The sequence below is a fragment of the Periplaneta americana genome, chromosome 8, assembly GCF_040183065.1.
Source record: "Periplaneta americana isolate PAMFEO1 chromosome 8, P.americana_PAMFEO1_priV1, whole genome shotgun sequence".
Classification (NCBI taxonomy): Eukaryota; Metazoa; Arthropoda; class Insecta; order Blattodea; family Blattidae; genus Periplaneta; species Periplaneta americana.
Window position 1 is genome coordinate 179,671,554 of NC_091124.1, and position 13,458 is coordinate 179,685,011.

Sequence of the window (13,458 nt, forward strand, 5' to 3'; positions counted from 1 at the left end):
GTCCCGAGATCGAAGCCATACCCTCCACTGAATAAAGCGTGTCTAGAGAAGCACCAGGCGGTGGAGAGGGTCGGTGGAGTGAGGTAAGGCGGCTTTGAGTGTAGTGGCCCTCCGGAGCCATTTTTCCCCATGGTTGTCTTAGGGATGAACCACACTGCATGAAACAAAACAGTGTCAGGTAGGTTAATACTGACTCGGGCAGTTTCCTAGAGTCAACTAGCCCTCGATGAGCAGGTTCGAGCCTGTCACACGAACACACTAAACAGGCGAAACGTTTTGTTCCAAGCAGGAGGAGAGAGCTGGAGTTGTTTGATGTCTACTTGTTTGCAGCAGTTAAAATCCAAAAACAGCCTTCCAGCTGACTGTGTGAATTGTTTGCTACAGTGTATATTGTAGGTATCTGAAATAGCTCTGTAGCAAGGAATCAAAAGTTGAGAAAAATGGGTTTTCTATATCAATTTAACAATTACCGATTCGTTATTTATATTTCCTTTACAACCAGTTTAATATATTTTACAACTGATTTATTATTATGATTATGATTATTATTATTATTATTATTATTATTATTATTATTATTATTATTATTTTTACTATTATTATTCTAGATACAGTATAATTTCGAAATCTGAAATAACAATTATCACAGCCTTTAAAATATACTTATATTGTCTAACTCTATGTATATACGGTAATAAAATACCATTATTATATTAATGTTTAGAAACAAAGGTATTATTATTAGTATTACTGTTATTATTATTAGTATTATTATTATTTACTTACTAGCTTTTAAGGAACATGGAGGTTCATTGCCGCCCTCACATAAGCCCGCCATTGGTCCCTATCCTGAACAAGATTATCCAGTCTCTACCATCATATCCCACCTCCCTCAAATCAATTTTAATATTATCTTCCCATCTACGTCTCGGCCTCCTCAAAGGTCTCTTTCCTTTCGGCCTCCTAACTAACACTCTATATGCATTTCTGGATTCGCCCATACGTGCTACATGCCCTGCCCATCTCAAATGTCTGGATTTAATGTTCCTAATTATGTTAGGAGGAAAAATTCAATGCGTGCAGCTCTGCGTTGTGTAACTTTCTCCATTCTCCTGTAATCTCATCCCTCTTAGCCCCAAATATTTTCCTAAGCACCTTATTCTCAAATACCCTTAATCTCTGTTCCTCTCTCAAAGTGAGAGTCCAAGTTTTACAGCCATACAGAACAACCGGTAATATAATTGTTTTATAAATTCTAACTTTCAGATTTTGACAGCAGACTAGATGACAAAAGCTTCTCAACCGAATAATAACAAGCATTTCCCATATTTATTCTGCGTTTAATTTCCTCCCGAGTGTCATTTATATTTGTTACTGTTGCTCAAGATATTTGAATTTTTCCACCTCTTCCAAGGATAAATCTCCAATTTTTATAGTTCCATTTCGTACAAAATTCTGGTCACGAGACATAATCATATATTTAGTCTTTTCGGGATTTACTTCCACCCTATCGTTTTACTTGCTTCAAGTAGAATTTCCGTGTTTTCCCTAATTGTTTGTGGATTTTCTCCTAACATATTCACGTCATCCGCATAGACAAGAAGCTGATGTAACCCGTTCAATTCCAAACCTTCTGTGTTATCCTGAACTTTTCTAATGGCATATTCTAGAGCGAAGTTAAAAAGTAAAGGAGATAGTGCATCTCCCTGCTTTAGCCCGCAGTGAATTGGAAAAGCATCAGATAGAAACTGGCCTATACGGACTCTGCTGTAAGTTTCACTAAGACACATTTTAGTCCTAATTAATCGAACTAGTTTCTTGGGAATATTATTATTATTATTATTATTATTATTATTATTATTATTATTATTATTATTATTATTATTTTTATTAGATACGTACTATAACAAATTGAACTTTTTTTATCGAAAATAAAATAAATTAATTTCTAGATGAAGTGTGTTTCTGGTAACCTCTATGTTTAAATAGAAGAACGTCAGGCTATTTACTGTTTTAACTTGAAGGGTCACAATAACAGAGTGTCTGGTAATGACTTGTTTGCTGGAGTGTGTATTGAAGATGTCTGAAACAGCGAAAAACAGTTTGTTTCCAGCAGCCGGAAACGCTTTGTTTGTGGCAGTGTGGGTTTAGTATTAAGTCTTGGTTTTTCTGAACCGACGCATGCAACGTGCGAGATGCGAGGCCGGCCTCGCGCAAATCCAGACTACACGAGAGATAGTGAGTGGTTTCTATGGCTACGAGGTGCGTAGACCTTGCATGTGTCAGTTATAGAAACCACTCACTATCTCTCGTGCAGTCCGGATTTGTGCGAGGCGGGTCTCGCACGTCGCATGCTTCGGTTCAGTAAAACCAAGGCTTTAGGAGGAGGTAGTGCGTCGCGACGTGTTGTGTTAAGTCATGTTGAGGGAATCCTACGGGAAGGTTTCTGTTGGATGAGACGCAAATTGAAAATATCGGAACTGTGGGCTTAAAAGGAAAAGAAACAAAATTAAATCAGTAATACATATAAAAAATGACGCTTACGAGGGAACTGTCAGTGAGCTCATATCGAAATGTCTTGAAAATTTCCTGACAGAGCCTACACCTTATACAGGGACATCATTTTATTTTTACTTCAATTTTTATTGTACCTGAGTTTTTGAATATACTTCACTCCCACCCCTTCTACTAATGAAGCTCCAACTTCCTCCACACAGAACCAAGACCGCATGTAAACACTACTGAGTTAGTAAGTATAGTACGTTCCAGAAATATGTTCGCGTTTTCCAGTGACGAAAGAGCTTTTAATATTGAATCATATTTTCGCTCAGGTACTGTCCGTTTGCCTACGTCGCATCCCGATTTCCCCCACCTGCTTCTGCTCGCCCCTTTGTAAGAGCTGTGCTGTCTTAGCTCTTTTCTGAAAACATTAATTTCTCTTAGGAATTAGACGTTTACGTAATATTAAACAACTGTTTAAAATAACTTAAATAAAAGGACCTCGTTAAGTAATTAACTGTCACGTGATTTCCCCCCTTTCTACGATCCTGCGTCATAACCAAATGGACGGACAGTAGATAGCATGTCTAAGTAATTTTATCTGTGCTGGTAGGGCAGAAGTGAAGATTGAATTTACACTACGTAAGGTACTCTTTTATAGAGTAGGTACAGAATTATTTCACACGAGTTACTAGTACGAAGAACGAAACTGGTAATTGGAAATAGATGCAATAGTTTATAGTGCGATCATATGCACAAAAGAACTGAAGCCTGTATCGAAATGAACGGCCACCATTTTCAAAAATGTGTTTAAATATTCATATTATGATTATTTTTCAATTTAACTTCATTCTCTATATTGTACGCTAATGTGCTGTGGACAGTATAATATACACTGCATAATGAATACATTCGCATGGATAACTCTGTTCGTGAGTAAAAACACTTATTGTTAATACAGTATTGTACTTTGATTAAACAAAAACCTAATGAAAATTATCGAACTCAAAATCGCGATATTTCCTAGTTTACGTAAATGGATGAACTACTTTTGTACCCTTCTATACCTAGTAAAGTGATTTGTTTGTGTTTTACTGCAGTATCATCGAACTGAAGTCGTGGAAGGGGGTAGCAAACGGTGTTTCCGGTATAGCCAGGTTAATATTAAAAATGTTGGTAAAAATAAAATGATGTCCCTGTAGAAAGCCCATAAAGCAAAAATTAGTTGCGAGTTCAAATTAATAATAGAATGAATATCGCACAATGTGCATGTTTCTTTGGTTCAGTTTTTGCAGAAGTTTGTTAGTGAGCTGTTTCTTTGTTTGGACCAAAATAGATGATATCGGTCACAATTCAATCCACATAGTTTGCACTTCAACTGTCTTCCGGGTCGTGGTACTTCTCTGTCTGGCATATGCGATGGTGGAATCCATGTACCGCGAATCTAGTCACTGCGTGTCCTAAGTCGTATCTGGCTTGTGTCCAGTCCCTGCAAATCATGACGTCTGTGTAGAAGAAGTCCGGCCATATCTCTTGTTTCTTCTTGTTTAGTTCTTGTAGTAGTTCTCTGTAGCCTTCGGTAGAGGATAGCAGAAGCTCATCACGTAGTTCTATGAAGAATTGTTCCTGTGCTAATGCATATGTGAGGCGCGATGGTGTATACTTTGACAGGCTTAAGGCTCGTTTGAGAGAACAGCCTTTCACTTTATCTATGTCTTCCAAGTTCTTCTTCTTCAGGTTTTCCCAGATAATTTCTAGTCCATAGGTTATGGTTGGTGCCACTTTTAGGCGAAACAGGGTGATGGCTGTTGCGAGTTCAAATTACAAGTTCCCGTTATCGAGGTAGCAATCCCCATAAACACTAAGGGAAAAGTATTGTGTTTTGTTGCTGGATTTGTGTGTTCCTGTACGGCCGCCCGACAGTACTACAGCAAAACACGCCTCTCCACACCATTACGCGGTATTGCGGCTTCGATCTCAGGACCTTTCAATTGAAACTCATAGCTGATTTTTCATGTGTGACTTCCTTATCAAGACGTCTCTTCTGTCAGCAATATTTCAAGGCAGGTTTCGATATGAGCTCTCTGACAGTTCCTTTGTTAGTACAGGGACATCTTTTATTTTTACTAACATTTTTAATATTAACCTGGCTATACCTTTAGAGAACCGGAAACACTGTTTGCTACCCCTTCCACAACTGGATTTCGATGATACTGGTGTAAAATACAAACAAATCACTTTACTAAGTACAGGAGGAAAGAAAAGTAGTTCATCCATTTACGTAGACTAGGCAATATCGTAATTTTGAGTTCGATAATTTTCATTAGCTTTTTGTTTAATCAAAATGCAGTACTGTATTAAGAATAAGTGTTTTTACTCATGATCTGAGTTATCCATTCGAACGTATTCATTATGCAATGTATATTATACTGTCTACAGCACATTAGTGTACAATATAGAGAATGAAGTGAAATTGAAAAATAATCATAATATTGATATTTAAACACATTTTTAAAAATGGTGGCCGTTCATTTCGATGCAGGCTTCAGTTCTTTGTGCATATTATCGCACTAAAGACTTTTGCATCTAACTCCAATTGTCAGTTTCGTCCTTCGTACTCATGTTTAAATAATTGTGTATCTACTCTATAAAAGAGTACCTTACGTACTGTAAATTAAATCTTCACTTCTGCCCGACCCGCACAGATAAAATTACTCAGACATGCTATCTACTGTCTGTCCAAGTGGTTATTCCGCAGGATCGTAGAAAGAGGGGAAATCACGTGACAGTTAATTACTTAACGAGGCCCTTTTATTTAAGTTATTTTAAACAGTTTTATAATATTACGTAAAAGATAAATTCCTAACAGAAATTAATGTTTTCAGAAAAGAGCTAAGACCGTCCAGCTTTTACAGAGGGGCGAGCAGAAGCAGGTGGGGGAAATCGGGATGCAACGTAGGCAAACTGACAGTACCTGTGAGAAAATATGATTCAATATTGAAAGCTCTTTCGTCATTTGGAAAACGTGAACATATTTCTGGAACGTACTATACTCACTAGCTCAGTGCTGTTTACTGTATACTGTCTTGATTCTGTGTGGAGGACTATTGGAACTTCATTAGTAGAAGGGGTGGGAGTGAAGTACATTCAAAAACTCAGGTACAATAAAATTTGAAGTAAAAATAAAATGATATCCCTGTATATTAAATCTATACTCGCATATAAGATGAGGAAAAAGGAACATATTTATCTAGGTCTGTGGAAATTATTAAGCTTTACTAGTATTAAAACTATGGATATAAACTAAATCGAACCAACTCGCAATCGTCTTTCAAAGTAACGACGGAAAGTACTGGGTGTTCATTTCAAAGTGTGTCATGACGTCACTGTTGTTGGGTCACCGATTTGAAGCGAGTTTCAGTTTATGTGTTAGAGAAGTTGCCTTTTATTTAAGGCGTTCTTCAATCTGAACTTGAGAACGTGTACGGTATAACTTGAACGTCGTAGCAACAGATGGCGGTCTGTACGGTCTGTGTGCTACCATAACCTCTTTCGAACTGTGTTTTGCGCCGGCAAGTCGTACGCAGGGTATTTGTTATCATCGGTTGCGTATGGTAACATTCCACAACACAAATCAAATGCTCCGTGTCCATGTTGACCGTCGAAGTTAATGTCAACAAATACGTAAGTAATCGTCTTAACCCTCTCGCCATATCCCGACAGTACGTATTTCCAAACAGTTCACATTCCTGCCACTACCGGCGTTACCGTACGTATCGGCACGTACTCTTCAGAATTAACGCCGTACTTGCTAGCCAACTTCTCTGCCTCTTAGATTATACACCTGAGCTGCGGAAGTGTAGGAAGATTGAATTCTCCAGGCAGCGAGCCTAGACACATTTTGAACTGAACACCCAGTATAGACGCTATGTTACAATTTCGTACGCAGTAACAATATTACACTTCTAATCGCGAAAATAGGAACGAATTGGTAAATCGATCGGGAGAAACCTATAACCGCATATTTATTTAAAAATTTCTCTCTCCTCTAACTCTGTCTCGAACTTTCCTTCGTCCGCTTTTCATTTTTTCCCGATCAATACATCAGACGCACCGCAAGATTCTTGATTAAACCATCTGAATAGCACAACGAGAAGAATATGGAGTGAGAAGAACCAGCTAGGCAACTCCATCCCACGCTACTTCGCTATATGAGCAAGACGATGTAGAATATTGCAGACATGATCACGAAATAGGATGATCCAAATTTACATATTTAAATACAATTGAGTAATTAAAAGAGGTTGTTTGAGAATAAGGTGCTTAGGAGAATATTTGGTGCTAAGAGGGATGAAGTTACAGGAGAATGGAGAAAGTTACACAACGCAGAACTGCACGCATTGTTTTTTTCACCTGACATAATTAGGAACATTAAATCCAGACGTTTGAGATGGCCAGGGCATGTAGCACGTATGGGCGAATTCAGAAATGGATATAGAGTGTTAGTTGGGAGGCGGAGGGAAAAAGATCTTTGGGGAGGCCGAGACGTAATAATAACAATAATAATAATAATAATAATAATAATAATAATAATAATAATAATAATAATAATAATACTTACTTACAAATGGCTTTTAAGGAACCCGAAGGTTCATTGCCGCCCTCACATAAGCCCGCCATCGGTCCCTATCCTGTGCAAGATTAATCCAGTCTCTATCATCACACCTCACCTCCCTCAAATCCAATTTAATAGTATCCTCCCATCTACGTCTCGGCCTCCCCAAAGATCTTTTTCCCTCCGGTCTGCCAACTAACAGTCTATATGCATTTCTGGATTCGCCCATACGTGCTACATGCCCTGCCCATCTCAAACGTCTGGATTTTAAGTTCCTAATTACGTCAGGTGAAGAATACAATGCGTGCAGTTCTCCTGTAACTTCATCCCGCTTAGCCCCAAATATTTTCCTAAGAACCTTATTCTCAAACAAATAATAATAATAATAATAATAATAATAATAATAATAATAATAATAATAATGATTTATTTAACCTGGCAGAGTTAAATCCATACGGCCTTCTCTAACACTCAACCATGAGTAAAAACTGCGTTACAAAACCTCTACAAATTTACAAAGTACAATACAATTTTACACACAAAACTGAATAAGATAATAATAATAATAATAATAAAATGTAAACAACAAGTAAGAAGAAATCAGATATAATATATAACATACAGAAAGAAAGAAAAAAGCATAATAACATGTGAACAGCAGGTTAAAATAAATGAGGCATACAAAGTATAAAAAATAAGACAATTATTGATAATAATAATAATGATAATGATAAAAAATAAAAATAGTAATAATAATGACGATAATAATAATAATAATACTAATAGTAGTATATGATTATGTCTCGTGACCAGAATATTGTACGAAATGGAAATATAAAAATTGGAGATTTATCCTACGAAGAGGTGGAAAAATTCAAATATCTTGGAGCAACAGTAACAAATATAAATGACGCTCGGGAGGAAATTAAACGCAGAATAAATATGGGAAATGCGTGTTATTAGTCGGTTGAGAAGCTCTTATCATCCAGTCTGCTGTCCAAAAATCTGAAAGTTAGAATTTATAAAACAGTTATATTACCGGTTCTTCTGTATGGTTGTGAAACTTGGACTCTCACTCTGAGAGAGGAACATAGGTTAAGGGTGTTTGAGAATAAGGTGCTTAGGAAAATATTTGGGGCTAAGCGGGATGAAGTTACAGGAGAATGGAGAAAGTTACACAACACAGAGCTGCACGCATTGTATTCTTCACCTTACATAATTAGGAACTTAAAATCCAGACGTTTGAGATGGGCAGGGCATGTAGCACGTATGGGCGAATCCAGAAATGCATATAGAGTGTTAGTTGGGAGACCGAGGGAAAAAGACCTTTAGGGAGGCCGAGACGTAGATGGGAGGATAATATTAAAATGGATTTAAGGGAGGTGGGGTGTGATGATAGAGACTGGATTAATCTTGCACAGGATAGGGACCGATGGCGGGCTTATGTGAGGGCGGCCATGAACCTTCGGGTTCCTTAAAAGCCATTTGTAAGTAAGCAAGTAATAAAATAGTGCATTACAAAGCATACAGTGAATATAATATTTTTAAGTACACACAATAAGGAAAATTATGATTATATATACAGTAGCTCAACTTATCACATTAGAGATGTACCATTATCGGAAAATATGAAAACAAAAATATAAAATAAGTTAAATATCACTAGAACATAAACAAATGTGAATACGTGGAAACATGCAATACAACACTTGTCATAATAGTAAGTTAGTTTGGCAACTCGTCATAAGATAATTTTCTAACTTAGATTTGAAAGATTTCAATGTTCGGCAGCCCTTGACTTCAGGTGGCAGAGAGTTCCAGTGACGAGAGGTAGCAACAGTGAAAGATGAGGAATACAGAGATGATGTGTGAAGTGGAATTTCTAGCGTGTTGTCGCGTTGTGATCGAGTATTAATATTATGATAGCGAGAGAGAGTATGAAAACGAACGAATAAATGATAGGGGGATGCAGTGTGCATAATTCGATATAAGAGAGAAAGCGAGTGCAGATTTCTCCTCTCATGTAACCTAAGCCATGATAACTTCTCGAAAGAAGATGAGATGAGATCATAGTATCGAACATTACAAATGAAGCGGACGCACGCGTTATGAACACGCTGTAGTTTCTGAGCGGAATCAATCCTGAGATCACTGAAGATAACGTCGCAATAATCGAAGCGAGGTAGACGGGAGGATAATATTAAAATGGATTTGCGGAAGGTGGGATATGATGATAGAGACTGGATTAATCTTGCACATGATAGGGACCGATGGCGGGCTTATGTAAAGGCGGCAATGAACCAGCAGGTTCCTTAAAAGTCAATTGTAAGTAAGTAATGTGCATGTTTGAATATTCATAAAATCTTGTTTCTGGTTATGAAATATGAAGGGTCTTATTTATTTATTTATTTATTTATTTATTTATTTATTTATTTATTTATTTATTTATTTATTTATTTATTTATTTATTTATTGACTCACTCACTCACTCACTCACTCACTCATTCATTTATTTAGGGTCTACTCTAAAATATTACTATTTCAGGACTGACTTAAATTGTTGTGGCTTATTCTCTGCTATGAAGTTAGGTACACAAACACTTCAGAGAGTCAGTTATGCAGTGACGTTATTTTACCATTAGAATTCCTGTCGATGCGATGTCCAGAATTTGTCGATGTAATACCATCCTTTCTTTTTCCAATTCCGCTAAACCGATGAAACATTCCCCTCTACTATTCCCACTAAAATCTATCTCTACACTTTGCTTTCTGATATCAATGCACTCCTGTTTGGTTTTGTCGGAGTGCGATATTGATACAGTCAAAATGTTATGTTTAGTTCATAAACAAGATATTAACTGACATGTTTTTACAATAAAGGAAACTATACCCTTACACCAAGCGTACGCAGTCTAACAGAAATCTGTTCGCTAACTTTTTTTTAAAAGTAGACATTTATTATAATTGAAGGGTTCAGAGCCATAGTGGGCCAAGCGCCATAAAAACGGAGAAAAGAAAGATTAAAATTAGGTGAATTCAATTAAACCTACAGCAAGTAGTCTAATATAAAGTATGCACATTAAAAGTAAATGATACTAGTGGCTTGTGCAGCAATTGCTGCAAACTAAGTCCATAAAAAGTTCAAATAAAAATTCTTCAGATTTATTTTCATTGAAGAATACCAGACATTTAGATTGTTATTTGCTTCCATAATAGTGAAACAAACTCCCTCTGAATGTTTTTATTTTTTTGCCAAATACTTTTCCTTGAACCTATCCGTCTTCAGTTCTTGAGTTTCAATGCGAAATCGCTAGTAACAATGTCAGGATGATCAGTGGGTTTTTCGTGTAGGAGTAATGCAGTAGCTATTTGGGTCATTGCGGATTGTAGGTGAAAGTTAAGAAAATGTAAGGTTTGTCATGCTTTGAACAAAAGACTTAGCATCTTGGTATAGCTGCTGCATGTTTCGTGAACTACTCTGAAATGTAGAGGGCAGAATCACTTTTTCCCACTAAGAGATCTTGCTGAGGTGATCAAGAGACTACAAAATCTTGTAGGCCTCTTATTTTATCAATAAGTAATACCTTTTAGTCTTTTCTTATTTTATCAATAAGTAATACCTTTTGGTCTTTTCTCATGAATTGTAATTTTTTGCACTTCTTCCAGACAATACTGATCTATCAAATACTGCTGGATTAATTTGTGTAAAAATGAATGTTATTTCGTATATTTTATGTAATGTAGGCTGTTGTGGGGAATTTATTGCTGAGATGTGGAAAGTGATGCGAATGATATGTCAGAGTTATAGAATGTTATATGCGCCCTAAATAAAATTGTCCATCGTAAATCGTTAGCAGTTTCAGTGTTTCATTTGTTGCTGGTTGCGGGAATAAACTTACTCATCACGGTAGCAAGAAGTGAAATGGCATGCTATTTTCCCTACAACAAAATATGCTTGTCAGCGATCACAAATCTAATCAATTAAACCAAAGAAATATGAAATTAATTTTGATGTAGTTTAAAGACGCAGCTAAAATAGGAAGCATGACTCAATTACTACCAAGGAAAGTTAGAGAATCAGACATATAAATATCTGTATCACACTGCCATTACATATATGAAAAGGGCCCACACCACTTGATTAATAATTGTAAAAGTTTTTCATTTTTAATAACAATATTGTTACCTTTCGTAAGTTTTATAGTTTTCAGTAACATAAGTTTATATAGGCCTATATCCGTTACTCAGTAAATTATAGAAATGAAGATCTAATATAAAATATTCTTTCTCTGCGTCTACTTACATAAAGCCCCAAAAGGTTTCACTTTCATATATCAGTATAGCATTATGTGTTGCATTAACTATAATAATATTTCATTTTTAATGGTAATAATATCATCCAGCATTCTTAAGTTTTGTAGTTCTTAATATCCAATACTCAGCTGTATTCGGAAAACTACAGACCAGAGAATCAGACCTGTAAATTATTTTTATACGTTATCAAAGAATTGCACAAATGAAGATCGACATATTGGCATTATGATGGGAAAGAATCTGACTTGATGCTCGCTTCGCTTAAGGAAGCGAACATCAAGTCGGCCGTGAATGCGATTAATTAGTTCTCAAAACTGACGAAAGATGGATTTTGTAAAAAAGGAAAATGATGTAGGAAAATTGACATTTCACAGAAAACTACTATTTTTCCGAAAATATTTGGGTTCCAAGCTTCAAAATGAGGGGTCATTTATTAAAATCCGTTCAGCCGTTTTTCCGTAATTTCCATTACAAGTTCAAATTATATATATATATATATATATATATATATATATATATATATATATATATATATATATGTTAATCTTCATTAAACTATGGTATTCACTTAACTTCAACTCTTGTTTTCTCCGTTTTTAATAAATGGCGCTTGGCCCACTATGGCTCTGAACCCTTCAATTTACGTTATGTTTACAAATGATATATTCGAGATAAATCTATCGGTAAAAAGACAAGTGAAGGCTCAGTATATCTCTGTCCAAGTTGAGACGAAAACGGGATATTTTGAATTGTAATTCAAACAGCCAAAGTTTTCACCCTACTTACTATAAAATGTGTTGGCCTACTGGATTTTTCCAAGGGAAAAGTAGCCGGAGGGTGATGATATCACATCCCTCCCCCCCTCAGCCCCGCTAACAAGAAAGTATCGTATCACCCTATATTCTGTGAACTTCATTCGGCAAACACGCACAGACAAATTTATATGTTAAGGGGACACTCAACTATATTTTGGAACTTTTTTCCTATTTGACCAATCTTTTTCAAATTTGGAGGAAAAGTTTAATATACACGTGGAAAGTAACATGCAAAATCTCAGCTCATTAGATCCAATACTTTTCAAAATAAAAAATATTTCAACTTTTAATCACTCATTAATTGAAATATCACTTTTAATTATCATTTTTTATTTTTTTTTGGCTTTGTGCATTTGACTGTGACTTCTCAATGAATAGGGGAAGATTTCTGCATATTGATTTAGTTCTGTCACGTAAATTAGTGTAGAAATTTAATTTTTCATTTCTATGACCCTTTTTCTGCAATTTTTAAGTTCAGTGAACCCTAAAGCACAAAAATGAACGCCAACAGACTTCTGAAAGAAGTTGCGGATGTGAGGAAAAACAGTACGGGAATAAAAATATACCACTCTTATTAAACTTGTATTTCCATGTGGATTTGACGGCAGGCCCGACACAACTTCGAAACAAATCGACAAAACCATAAAAATTGAAGTTTCTTTTCCTGCTCCCGCAGAATTCTCAGACTTCATTATAAAGTTATACAAGAAATAATACAGAGCTGAACGTACCAACGGCTAGGTAAAAAAGTGGTAAATTGAAGATTGGATAGGTTAGTACGCATCAAGCCCAAGACCAGTCTAGCGTAGATGTTAGCGAACTTGATACGTGTTCCGAGACTGCGTTCAGATTGCATTTGGGCTGATTTAAATTGGAATTTTCTGAGGTTTTCTCCAACTGAATACCACGTAATCATGTCGTCAAGCACCATTTCGCTGTCACCAATTTTTCACTGAAACCGAATAGCCATGTAGTTGATACAGCGTTGTTAAATACACAATTATGAAATTAAAAAGTCCGAAATATTAAAGAACGAAAGAAGTTTTCGTCTTGTCGAAGAAACAAAGAATAAAAGAACTAGAAATTTGTGGGTAAGGCCCGGGTGTTGTGAGTCGTGTAAATGCACCTAAAAGGGAGAAGTTAAACTAAGGTAAAGAAGAAGAAGAAGACGACGAAGAAGAAGAAGAAATTTGTGGTGGTGGTGGTAATGATGAT